This window comes from Mya arenaria, chromosome 2 (assembly GCF_026914265.1).
Source record: "Mya arenaria isolate MELC-2E11 chromosome 2, ASM2691426v1".
NCBI lineage: Eukaryota > Metazoa > Mollusca > Bivalvia > Myida > Myidae > Mya > Mya arenaria.
In genome coordinates, this window is record NC_069123.1 from 18,766,133 (window position 1) to 18,779,013 (window position 12,881).

The following is a 12,881-nucleotide window of genomic DNA, read 5'->3' on the forward strand; positions in this document are numbered from 1 at the left end:
TTAACAGTAATACAGTTCACATATTTATTTACACTTAAGCACGATTTTACATGCACATACAATTTATTAAGTTTCATGTTTTCTGCACACTTATGATTCCATGTTTGAAGATGCTGATCCCTTATTCTAGTATAACATACTCATTAAGAAAAACAAATTCGTTTTCAACATACTGGTCTTCCCAAATATAACCAAAACCATTTTTATACAAATTCATGCGTAAAATAGTAACCCAGTTTTCATAACCTAAACTATCATACAATTTTAACATATTATAACACAACTTAACATATCTATCATTAGGAAGTCTTAAAATTTTAAACCAATATTTTAGACATCGTTTAGAAGCATGGATATGTAAAGGAAAGCGCCCTAGATCACCCAAAACCGCATCATTGCATGCTTTAAATGATACATTCAAAAACCTTTTACAAGCATAAACATGCACATTTTCAATAACATTCATTGGAGTCAACCCCCAAAGTTCAGCACCATATAGCATAATCGGTGATATTTTTGTATCAAACTTTTAAAAAAAAACCACTAGAGTTTACAAAAGATAAAGAATCAATGCCTTGAAGCAGGCAATGTAAAGCTTTCTTAGCGTTTAGAGCAGAGCTCTCAGACATTTTAAACAATGACAATGTACTACTAAAATATATCCCCACATATGTAAACCCTGGTACTACCTCTATGGCTTCATTATTATAGTTCCACTTCTCATTTCGAGATAACTGCCCACCTCTTTTAAATACCAAAATTTTTGTCTTATTAATATTTACTTGCATTTTATTATCAGAACAAAATAAATAAAGGGAATTCAACTGCCTTTGCAGACCGATAACTGTATCCGACAATAGCGCAACATCATCTGCAAACATAATAAGGAACACTTCTATATCGGACGGAGACAGCTGAACACCATGTGTACCACATCTTCCTATATAATCATTCAACTCATTTATAAACAGTGAAAACAAAATCGGGCTTAAATTACAACCTTGCCTTAAACCAATTGGGCAACTAAATGGCTCAGTAACGCCTTCCTTACATCTGATACACATTTTAACATCAGTATAAATTGCTTGAATAGCGTCTAATAACCTTCCTTTAATGTTTTGTCTAAATAAACACGAATATAGCTTACATCTATTAACATAATCAAATGCTTTCTTAAAATCCACAAAAGCGACATATAATTTTTTACCCTTTTTACATAAGTATTTGCTAACAACAGAATATAAGACAAAAGCATTATCAACTGTGCTGTAACCACATCTAAAACCTGCTTGGGACTCTTTTATAGTGTTATTAACTTTTGTAAAATATGTAAGTCTTCTATTCAGAATACTTACATATATTTTGCTGAACACTTCTACAAGGGCTATGCCTCTATAATTATCGGGATTATCATAATTTCCCTTCTTATGTACTGGTACAATGATAGACAGTGTCCAGCTTCTTGGAAATTGCCCAGACATAAATATACGATTAAAAATATGAATCATATATGGTAACAAATAATATAAACCATATTTAAAATGACCCGCTTGTAGCTCACCAGCAGAAGCCTTATTAAACTTTAAATCATAGGCTTCAATTTTGGAATTTAATATGTTATTATCTATGTTGTCAACATCATTGTTAGAATTGTTGACAATACGATTATCATTACCTGCTTCAGTCTCAGGTTGAAATAAAATTTTAAAATGGTTTAGCCATTCCTCACCACTTATATCCGGATCAGGCATTTGTCGTCCTGTTAAAAGTTTTATTTTACCCCAAAATAACTTGGGATTAGTCATTGACATTTCAAGCCCCAAAGCTGTGCGTTTTTGGCACTGCAAGTTTTTATATCTACAAACAGATTTATATTTAGATCTCGCTAACCTATACTCAAATAATCTAGTCATGGATTTCGTCGAACTGTACAATCTTAGACTTCGTACCGCAGCACGTTTCAATTCTTTACATTCCTTATCAAACCAGTTCAAACATAATTTAGGCTTCTTAGGTTTTCTTATTTGTTTAACAAATTGATCAGAAATTATTAGTATGCACTTTTGAAACTCCTCAACTAATTTACTAATGTTTGCAGAATTTAATTCCATCATATCATCAATCGCTTTAAAATCACCACTGAGTATACTCTGTCTTAACACCTCTTGGTACTGCTCACAGTTATTCTTATCTAAATATATTTTGCTAATAAACTCACATTTGTCTTCAACAACACAATCTGCATTTAGATTGTTACCAAGGCACAAAATTACCGGCACATGATCACTTTCCGGGTTATCATCTATTTGAAAATTATTACATATATTAAACAAACTATGACTGCATATAAAATAATCTACAACGCTCGATCCTATATTACCGTGGTATGTAAAATCTCCTATACCTTTATCATCCCCAATACGACCATTAATAATACATAATGAGTATGATATACATAACTGTAAAAGCAATTTTCCATAAGTATTAACAGTAGTGTCTTTAGAATAACGATCTACAGTTATATCATTCACATATATAGATTCCAAATTAGCGAATAACGGAACATTAAAATTTATATCAACAAAATCTTTAGATAAACCAGTTCGAGCATTTAAATCTCCACACAGCATCAGGTCATATCTCTGTAACTTACATTCGCTATTACACAACAACGATTCAAACTCGTCTAATCCATTACATACTTTATCATCATAAAAAGGAGACGAAGGGGGAGGATTATAAAGTGACACAAAAAGTACATCTTTATCTAGTCCAAAAACAACTTTTTTAAAAACTAGTATAATTCCGAAAATGAAATCCTCACAAATACGTTTAACATGTTTTACAAGATGTTCTTTTATATATATCACTACTCCCCCCATATTTCTACCAGCTTTAGAAGACTGTTTGGCAGGACAAAAATAACAAAAATATCCAGGTAAAATATGTTGGATATCATTTAGATCTAAACACCAAGTTTCTTGAAGACATACAATATCAAATGAAATCAAGTATTCTATAAATTCTGCATTACTTAGTTTACTATATATTCCACAAATTTTCCAAGAAATACATTTCATGCCAAAGTTCTTAATATATGAGCCTTGACCATCCCCCTAGTCTTCGGCGTGTACACTGTCTGGCGTAGCTTCAGTCTCCATTTCACCAGCGTCACTCTGCGTCTGCTGTTCTGGATTAGCTTGCTGGTCGCGACTCCTGTGTGCCCGCCTAACGATTCGAGTGTTCACAACGTCAGAGTCTTGTATTTTGTTGGCCCGTATCTGAAGTTTACCCTTATAATAATACCCCGTTTGCCCCTTCTGTTTTAATTTATAAAGCGACTCCTTTTCACGCGTCGTAAGATCATTTGGAACTTTTATAGCGTTACTTCGGAGATTCTCTCTACCCGCAAAAACATTAAATTTGCTTTCAGCGTGTTTGAATTTGACAATTACAGTTCTGTTATAATCTCCAGGTTTCCCTACCCTGTATGTATCCAGTATTGAGTCTGTAGGCCATTCAATATCAGAGCAGGCTATTTTCATTACAGAGTTCAGAACTTTTACTTTCAAACTAATTCTATTTTCATCTGCGGACTCTGGCAAGCCAAAAACCCTTATATTTGCCTTAATATTAACCTTTTCCAACTTGTCAACTGCCAGCTCGATACTAGAAATTTTATCAAAATTTTGATCACAATCTTTATGTACTGCATCAATATCCAATTGTAGCATTTCTCTCTCATACACTTGGTTTTCAATATCAGTCTCCATGTTGGATAATTTTCTGTCATTACGATTTTGCCTTTCATTTACTTTATTTACTCGCGAGTCAACATCTTTACAAATATCCCAAACAGCCTTCATATCTAACTGAATGTTTACAATGTCTTGTTTTAAATCATGTATGTCCGACCTTAGACTGTCACTATTTGATTTAATTGCATTAAATATCTCCTCCTTATCTGAAGGAGTGAATGGTCCGGGGTTCGTTTCGACGTCCTTAGCGAGAAGCAGGATTCTAGAAAAGTAGGTATAATAAGGCGCATTTGACCAAGTTGTGCCATACTGCATACAACCATTTAAATGCACTGCCATATGTGCTGGAATACACCAGTTTAATGGCAGACTTGCTTCTGGTTGAGATGAGATGTTTGCAGATATAGCGTTAATCAAGAGAACTCCACCTCCGAATATTCCAATAAATAAAACGCCAGAAAGAAACATCACAAGATGGATATCTGTGCCAGTGGTAAAAGGGTCGTATTTAAAACTTTTGTGACCTCTGTATCCTCTGCCTGGTCCGAAGAATCCGATCCGCTTGCGGTAAGAGGAAATGTCAATACCCATAATGGCCCTATCCTTCTTCCGTAGAAAGTATTGCAAAAAACACGGCTTAAATGCTTAACGGTATTTCCTCGAGGACAAAACACAATCAGTCACATACAGCACCTCTATTTAGCGTTATGCTCCATTACTTGTTATGTATATAAATCGCATGTGCAGCAAAGCATATCTTTGTCGGGTGAACCCTTTGTCAGTCTATTGTTTTATGTTAAAATGTCATAATCATCATAATTATTATAATTTTTGGTATTAACTGATCATATAATTGAAGCACAGTACTTTATCAGAGTCCACATATATTTTTTATCCAGATTTGATCACATTTTAATAGTTTGATTCACGTATTTGATCGAGAGTAAAAAACACGTCTTAACCGGTGTACAACACTACTCTACCCTCTACGATGCACTCTTACTCCCAAATAAGATTTACTATACCAGAAAGAATTTTTTCTTGTGAAGTATAAAGAGTTAATTTTGAAAGAAGGGTGCAGTAAACACGGTATTTCTACCTTAAGAGATAATAGTACATCACAGTTAATATTTTAGCTCTCACCATTAATTAAATATTTTCTCAACATTGTATAAATTGATTTTAGTTAACATTTCCACCTCGCTTACTTAATTATCACATTACAACATCAGAAGGCTAATCATATTTAATAGAAATATCTACCTCTACTCACAATTTTGCAGTTTGTAAAATGTGTGCATTTTACCTTTAATGTATATCATACCCCATTATAGTCATCGATGTTAGATATACCAATAATAAAAATATATTTCTAATTATGAAGGTGTTACGCCGAAACGGTTAAAATAATAAACTTTACGTGTTTGTGTGGTTTATTTTATTCCTATTCATATCGGATAATTATCACACTATGGCATCTGCAACAGATCCACGTAACAAATTAAGGAATCTTGCAGTACAGCAGATGAGAAGCGAACTACATGGCCGTTTCCTTCAAGACTGTATAAACGAAAACATAATTCCAAGGGGGCTCCGACTTAGACTAAAAGTAAGCGTAGGATCCGACGCTACGGACCTTCAGAATGACATCGACAGCTTACTTCATTAAGTAAGCATTGAAATATATGAACGAATTCGGGCAGACCACATTCGTCGCGCTGTCTCGCTTGGCGGCATCATTGATGAAACAAGACAGACATTGAAAGAACAACTGTCAAACTCAGATTTCTCGTCGTTCGAAAATGATATATTCAACGAAACAGAAGAACATTGTCATGGACAAACATGAAAAGAAATTTACATTGCTGCGAAAAGAACAAATAAATGATCCACAGACCAACATTAGTAAGAAGAAGACGAAAGCAGCTTCAACGGGGAGGAACAGTGCAAAGGGAAAAGCAAAACTACAAATAAAAACACATACAAATCGACGCCAAAGAATGATGACGATGATTGACATAGGGTTACTAAAAGACCGAGACAATCAAAGATAACGGCCGCCCCAAAACAATCAGCATATAACGGAAATAGTTCAGAGAAGTCTTCTTCAGAAAAAACTCAAACGAAGTCAAAAAACGGACCCACTCCAGTTTTTACAGTTTCGGTGAAAATTTGGCAGAATTGACATATTTACCCAATTCGTCAGGCTGCGTTTAATGGATTCCCCTATGTGTGTGGAGACTATTTGAATATAGCTAAAAATGTTAATACATGTTAAAGCTGCACTCTCACAGTTTAAACCTTTTGACAACTTTTTTTTATTTTTTTGTCTTGGAACGAGCAAATTGTTGCGACAATCCATGGAAGCCAGTTACATATGACAGCTGACTAAAATTAGATCGCAGATTTTTATATTTAAGTTCAAAAATTGATGATTTATGCATTTTTCTTAAACCGTTAGTAACGGTTTAAGCTATAAAATATTAATTTTCGAATGGAAATATGAAAATCTACGATCTGATTTTTTGTCAACAATCTTACATCATTGGGTTGCAGATATTTGCAAAAAATTGCCCTTTCCAAGACAACAAATAAAAAAAGTTGTAAAAATGGTCAATCTCTGAGAGTGCAGCTTTAAACATGAAATATTTACATACATGTCTTTAGCGAGTTTCGTTTGGACTTCTTCTTCCCAAATTACTTGCAGCCTCCGTTTTCTCTGCTTTCTCTCTTCTAAATTTAAAGCTTTTAAATCATTTGTAAGTTTTCTCTTGCGATTTTTTTTCCGGATTCAGGCATAACGTGCTACATATATATACCTTTATATTGATAAAATTTTACAACGATTAGTTGTGTAATTTAAGCAATTAAAATGCCACCTGATATTATGCTTAACTTAATTTCAGACTGTAGTGTACTCCGACCGTTTCTATACTCGAGTCTTTCAAAATGCTAATTCGTCATCATTTTTGAACGGGGGCCCTTCAGGGCCACGTTCATAGTAGGCACATCAGATCGTTACTACAAATGATTACACGGTGATTCAGTCGAAATAATGCGCTCATTGAATGCTTGAATACACATGACATCTTTAAACTTCAACAAATCTGAATTGATGTATAGTAATGTACACTTGAACTCGTACATTTTGCATAACCCTGAAAATGCAGCTTAAAAAATCACAAAATTAATACAACATATTTATACGCAACCGCTCGAAAACGGCGAAAACCGAAGTGTATTGTTACAGGTGTGAATCGGTTATAAGAAGTAGTTACCATAATTGATTAATCAATTCCAAACAATTCTAAAATTTCCTTAAAAATGAAATGATATGTAAACACTATTTCACTGATCAATAAACAAACGAACGAAGTGAATGCCTTTTGGAAACCGTATATCAATAAAGTATATTATACAGATTACTCCGCTTGTACTAGCATAGATTCTAGTCATTTCACTTATCGATCGTCGCCATTTTGTAAGCGCCCTGCCTAAGAGTGTCTCATGGACTTTAGCTGGAATAAATGTGTATTGTAAGTATTTTATATTCAGATTGTTACACATGAACGGCTCTACGTGTGCGTGGCATGACAGTTATTGAAATTGCTTCATTATTTACACTGTATATTTACCTGTCAATATGCGTTGTTTATGTGCGTGACCTACATTAATTGAGAGGCCTAAATCATGAACATGCGTGTTAATTCTATTATTTAATTTGTTTGGATTAGGATGAGAATTTGAGTAGTTCATCTAGCTAATTTTGATGACGTATATTATGCTTTTCGTTAATTTATGCATTCGTGCCGTTCGTGGCTCACACAGTTTCGTGACCTTAGGTGACCTACTACGTAGTCCACCTTAATGGCCGTCAACCAGTCTTTTGACGATTTTTAGACTATGGCAGACTGGTTACAGGGATACACATGACATGTCAAAATAATAAAAAAAGTATCCCTGATCGCTCATTATTGTAGCTACCTACTACGTAGTTGTAGGAATGTATTGTAGTCAATTGCAATAATCTCCCCTTATGAATCGCATGAATATTAATTTTCCACGGAAGGCGACCATATGCTGGTACCGGTTTTATACACCCTTTAAAACACATATATACTATATCAACATTTGCGGAGAACCATGTAGCTATTTATAGTTAAAATTAGATGATGAAATATTCTGGGATCCAGTCAGAGTTCACTGAAAACTAACTGAAAACGTGTTTTTTTTCTAAAAGAAAAACGAAAGTGAAAATTTGATTAAACGTTTTTTTCATGTTCTAAGGCAAGTTCAAAGGATTATTTGGTTTGTTTTTAAGCATGGGAGGGGTCTCTCATAGTGTTTTATCACTTTTGATACGAAAACAACTGGACTATGAACGTTCTTAGACCATTTATAGACTTTGCTAAAATGTAAACAAAAATCCAAAATGGCTGCCGCGAAGTAAAACTACAGTTTTCACTAAGTCAGATGTTTGATGATTAATGCATGAAACAGTTGCTGACAGCTTCAAACTGCAAGTACACCTTGTGTAAATATGTGTAAACATTAAGAATGAATACATTTTATGTCTATTCTTTAAATATTTGTAAAAAAAACGTTCGTTCTCAAATATGTTTACAGTATGTAATAAATACGTGTTTATATAAAATAAAGACCAAGAAAAATGCCAGATTTAGGTTACATCAGTAGTTTTCAGACTGAAACGTGATATTGGGTTCATCTTCCAAGTGTTGGCTTTGAAGCACCTGTCATGAGCAGCTTTTGGTCGTGGAGGAACACTTAAAAGTTGAACCCATCAATTTAAACTGGTATGCCAGAGATGTGTTAATTGAGTATGTTGTATAGACAGCCCGCCCGCTGAGCTGCCCACCCGGCCGAGCTGTACTTGGTGTATGCCAACATGCCGACATGATGAAATTTGTTAGTACTTCAAGATCATTTAATGGAAAATTGTATCCAAACTGAAGTATAAAGTGAGTAAGTTTGGGTCATATAAGCCCATTGATACTGTTTGTTCCATTCCTAAATGAATTTCTTTCATGTTGTTTGTCGATCATTTCTGGTGCGGCTTTGATAATAATATTGTTTTTTAATGAAACTGCTGATTTGTATTAGTCTTTGATCTGTATTGTGCATCTATTCGCACATTTTGTTTGCTCTTTTAAGCAAACATTACATTTATTTAAAATTCTATAAGCAATAAAACAAAACTTACTGCACACTTGATGCAGAATGATGTTTTATTTAGTGTGCATATGATTTTCAGCTTATGGACAAGAAAACATAACTTCAACATTCACAGCAACACAATGAGATACCTATTTTAAAGAAATAATGCCACCTTCATTAATTAAATCATTTATTCTATCAATCATTCATATATATTCATTTATTTATTCAGTTTAAACATTAAAAAATTTGACATTTCTCAAGGCAAAAGAAATAAAAAAGTGAGCTGCTTTCATAAAGATTAGAGCCTTTTCCCTTCATGCATTAAAAAACAACCTTAAAACATTATAAATGTCTTAAAACTCTAATGTATTGTTTATTTCAATAGCCAGCCTGGTTGCTGTAGCCACAGGGGAATCTTCAAGGACAAGAACCATTGCTGGTAAAAATGTGGTCTCATGTGGTTTTCCATACCGGCTCTCAGCAAGGATTTCAGAGAAAGGAATACCGTCTCCAAGTAAGAAGAAATTCTAAGCATGTCTGGTTTTAATGCTTTCAAAATGCATCTGGGTACTCAATAAGATGAGATTAACCTTTGAATTGTTAAAAACTGATAGCAAAATGTCCAAAAGACTACATATTTCATAAAATTTGTCCTGAAAATCTTTCAATTCATGAGCTTTTCTGCATATTTATCACATTTATGACCACATAAAAGGTTGTGTATGCCTCAAATGAGTGTTTACAGGCCTTTTTCAAACTTTAACAGTATTGGCAGATAGTTTTATAAGTGTAAAACATTGATTTTGTGTCTTGCTTGCAGATCATGATGTGCTAATAAGCTCCAGTTAGCTGCGCCTTTTTCCTCCCGGCAGTAGTCCTGCAATCTGAATCCAGGAGATGCAGCTCTGAATCCAATTTAAAAGTAAAATAAAATAAAAATGGGCATATTTATGCTATCTCTGCATTTTCTACATCATGTAGCCGCCTCATACATGAAAACACTAGCAGTTGTCATGAATCTTTCAGTTTTGGTGTTGTCTTGCCATTTCTTTTGTTGCGCCATTTGTCCCGGAAGCAAACAATTTGGCATAAAATTGTGTTTAGACTGTCTACAAACACATTATCACTAAATTTCTTTTGTTAAACTGAACAGTTCTGTTACCTTTGTATATAACTATAATAAGTGGATAAGAAAAGCAAAATTTTGACAAGTTGAAGCATTTCAGTATGGCTCTATGTCATTTTTTTGGCCAGTAGAGCTTATGCGATGGTAATTTGTACGTTGTATGTGCGTCCGTGCATCTGTAAACAATTCATGTTAACACGATACAGCCTTCAGTTTTGATTGTATCTTGATGAAACCTGTACAGTATCTACATATCCATAAGAGCTTGGTTCCTTTCGAAAACCAGCCAGATCTGCCCATGCATGCCTAGATTATGGGCCTTGATAGTATAAAAAAATCAGTTTGTCAGTAAACAATTGCTCGTTAACACGATACAGCCTTCAGTATTGATTGTATCTTGATGAAACTTGTACAGTATGTGGATATCCATTAGAGCTGGGTTGGTATCGAAAACCAGCTAGATCTGCCCATGTATGCCTAGAATATGGGCCTTGAAATGCTAAGATTATTGGCCTTGATAGTAAAAAAATGCTAAAAAATGTGTAATAAATGCTTGCGAACATGATACTGTCTTCAGTTTTGAGTATTGAGATACCCATAAGGGGTTGGTTCTTTTCGAAAACAGTGATGTTGACCACACAAACACAGCCAGTGGAGCATAGGCCTCATATTTATGTAAAACTAAGCGCAAAAGAAGTGCAAAAACTTTATTTTGCTTAGAAAAAAATCTTAAAAGAGCAGGCAGGCCATTTTTGTGGGGCTGTTCTATAGACACCATTGAAAGCTACAAGGGAAACTTTACTTGGTCAAATTATTCCAATGCATAAGGAAATAATGGCTCTTCAAAGGTTTGCAGCTTACCATTTGAGGGAAATGGCTGTTTCTGCTTTTTATGAAAATACCACAGGTGCTAATATTTGTCTCATTCATTTATTCTTTGATATATCATTTCCAAACTTGCAGTATGTGTTGCATATAGCCTGAAGATGAACTTTAGGAGTTTTGACGTCTGTTTCTGAAAAAAATGTTGCTTAAATAGGCTCAAGACCACAGTTATCAGTCATATATGTATTGTTAGGGTTTGGTATATTTTTCATCAACATTAAATGTTGACATGTTGCATGTAATTCAGATACCAACAGGTCAGGTTTTATTTACTATTTATTTTCATACAATGCTTTGCATTGCATTGCATTTCTTTTTCTATCATACTTTAAATGCATGCATTTTTCAGAAATGAATCAGTTCCCACCATTTCACCTTCAAATGACGTCTCTTGTTCATCTAGACCTGTTTGTGTATGAATATAAAATGAACAACTACTTACAAATTTCAGCACACATAAAATAAAAATAGAAGTTTCTATTAAGTTCCAAAAAATTGTGTTGAAGTCACTTTCTCATTGTATAATGCAATGAATATTAATGACTATGTATGTGGTACATGTACTTTCAGAAAACTGAAGCCTTCAGGAAGTCAACGCCACCATGATATTGATTTACTCAGCTCTGATGTACTCAGCTGTGATGTAACATGCCTTCAAGCCACAATTCGAAGAACATTCAGACGTTCTAAATGGACCATTGCCCTGTTGCCATGGAAATCATTATGAGGAGGAGCACACAAACTGTCACTTGTATTGAATACGAGATGTACCACAAACTTACCATAAACTTTTCGGATGCTCTGTTTATTTCATCAGCCAATTTCGATGTATATTTTACTGAATAACGACAAACAATCCTTATTAACGATGCTCAGCTCTTACTCATAAGCATCTCTTACTCATCCATATTCCACAACTAAACATGCTTGCAATTACACTGTACCATCTATCATAATACAGCAATGCTGCAAATTACCACATTTTTTTGTACCAGTTGTTGCTTTATACTGAAACTTTAACTGAAAATGATGCATAAACACTGATAACACATAAATGTTTCATTCATACATTTGTACATGTTCTTTCAGTGTATATGTTGATAATGTTGATACATTTTTCATGTGCATTTACACATGTGTTTATTGCCAACCTCATCAAAACATGCATAGTTTGCTCACATACATACTTCCAACACAGACATTTACTGAATGTATTACTACTTTACGTTGATTTTGATATGTAAATAAAACATTGTACTACTCGTTTGTACAAAACACGTTTCATTTGCTATGTTGTTTGTTTCCATGTTCTGTCTGCATGCAGATGGTATTTTCATATCAATTTTTAGCTAAACTATTCGTAGAATATGGAGAGCTATACTACTCACCCAAGCGTCGGCGTCAGCGTCACACCTTGGTTAAGGTTTTGCTTGCAAGCACACATAGGTAAATATCTCATTAAGTACTTGAGGTATTGCATTGAGACTTGATACAATGGTACTCAACCATCCAACCTATAAATTAACCAAGTAAGGTAACTTGACTTTGCATTTAATGCAAATAATAGGCCTTTATTATTCGACTTAGATATTCTAATTAAGGTTTTGTGAGCAAGCACAAATTATATAAATATCAAAGCAACTATTTCATGTATTGCATTGAGACTCATACAATTGTACTCAACCATCAAACTTCCCCATGTAAGATAGCTCCAGTTTCATTTAATGCAAATAATTGCCCTTTATTATTCGACATAGAAATTTTGGTTAAGTTTTTGCGTGTAAGCACACATAGGTAAATTTCCCAGCAACTACTTGATGTATTGCATTGAGACTTTATGTCAAGTCAACACATGTCAAGTCAACACATTTATTCACTCAAATTCATGCACAACATGAAAAAAATGAGGTAATTGATAAAGACAATACATTTCA

The 12,881-nt window shown here is 34.0% G+C and overlaps 1 long non-coding RNA gene across 3 annotated transcripts; it reads left to right on the top strand.

Moving 5' to 3' along the window:
• The first annotated feature begins 6,989 nt into the window (after positions 1-6,989).
• LOC128225125 (uncharacterized) lies at positions 6,990-12,455 on the top strand. Of its 3 annotated transcripts, none has more exons than XR_008259612.1 (4): positions 6,990-7,294; positions 9,322-9,450; positions 9,757-9,858; positions 11,518-12,455. It is a non-coding gene; the product is annotated as an uncharacterized LOC128225125 (long non-coding RNA). The 3 variants fall into 3 exon arrangements; XR_008259611.1 differs by lacking the exon at positions 6,990-7,294 and adding an exon at positions 8,596-8,737; XR_008259610.1 differs by lacking the exon at positions 6,990-7,294 and adding an exon at positions 8,608-8,684.
• Positions 12,456-12,881: the final 426 nt, after the last annotated feature.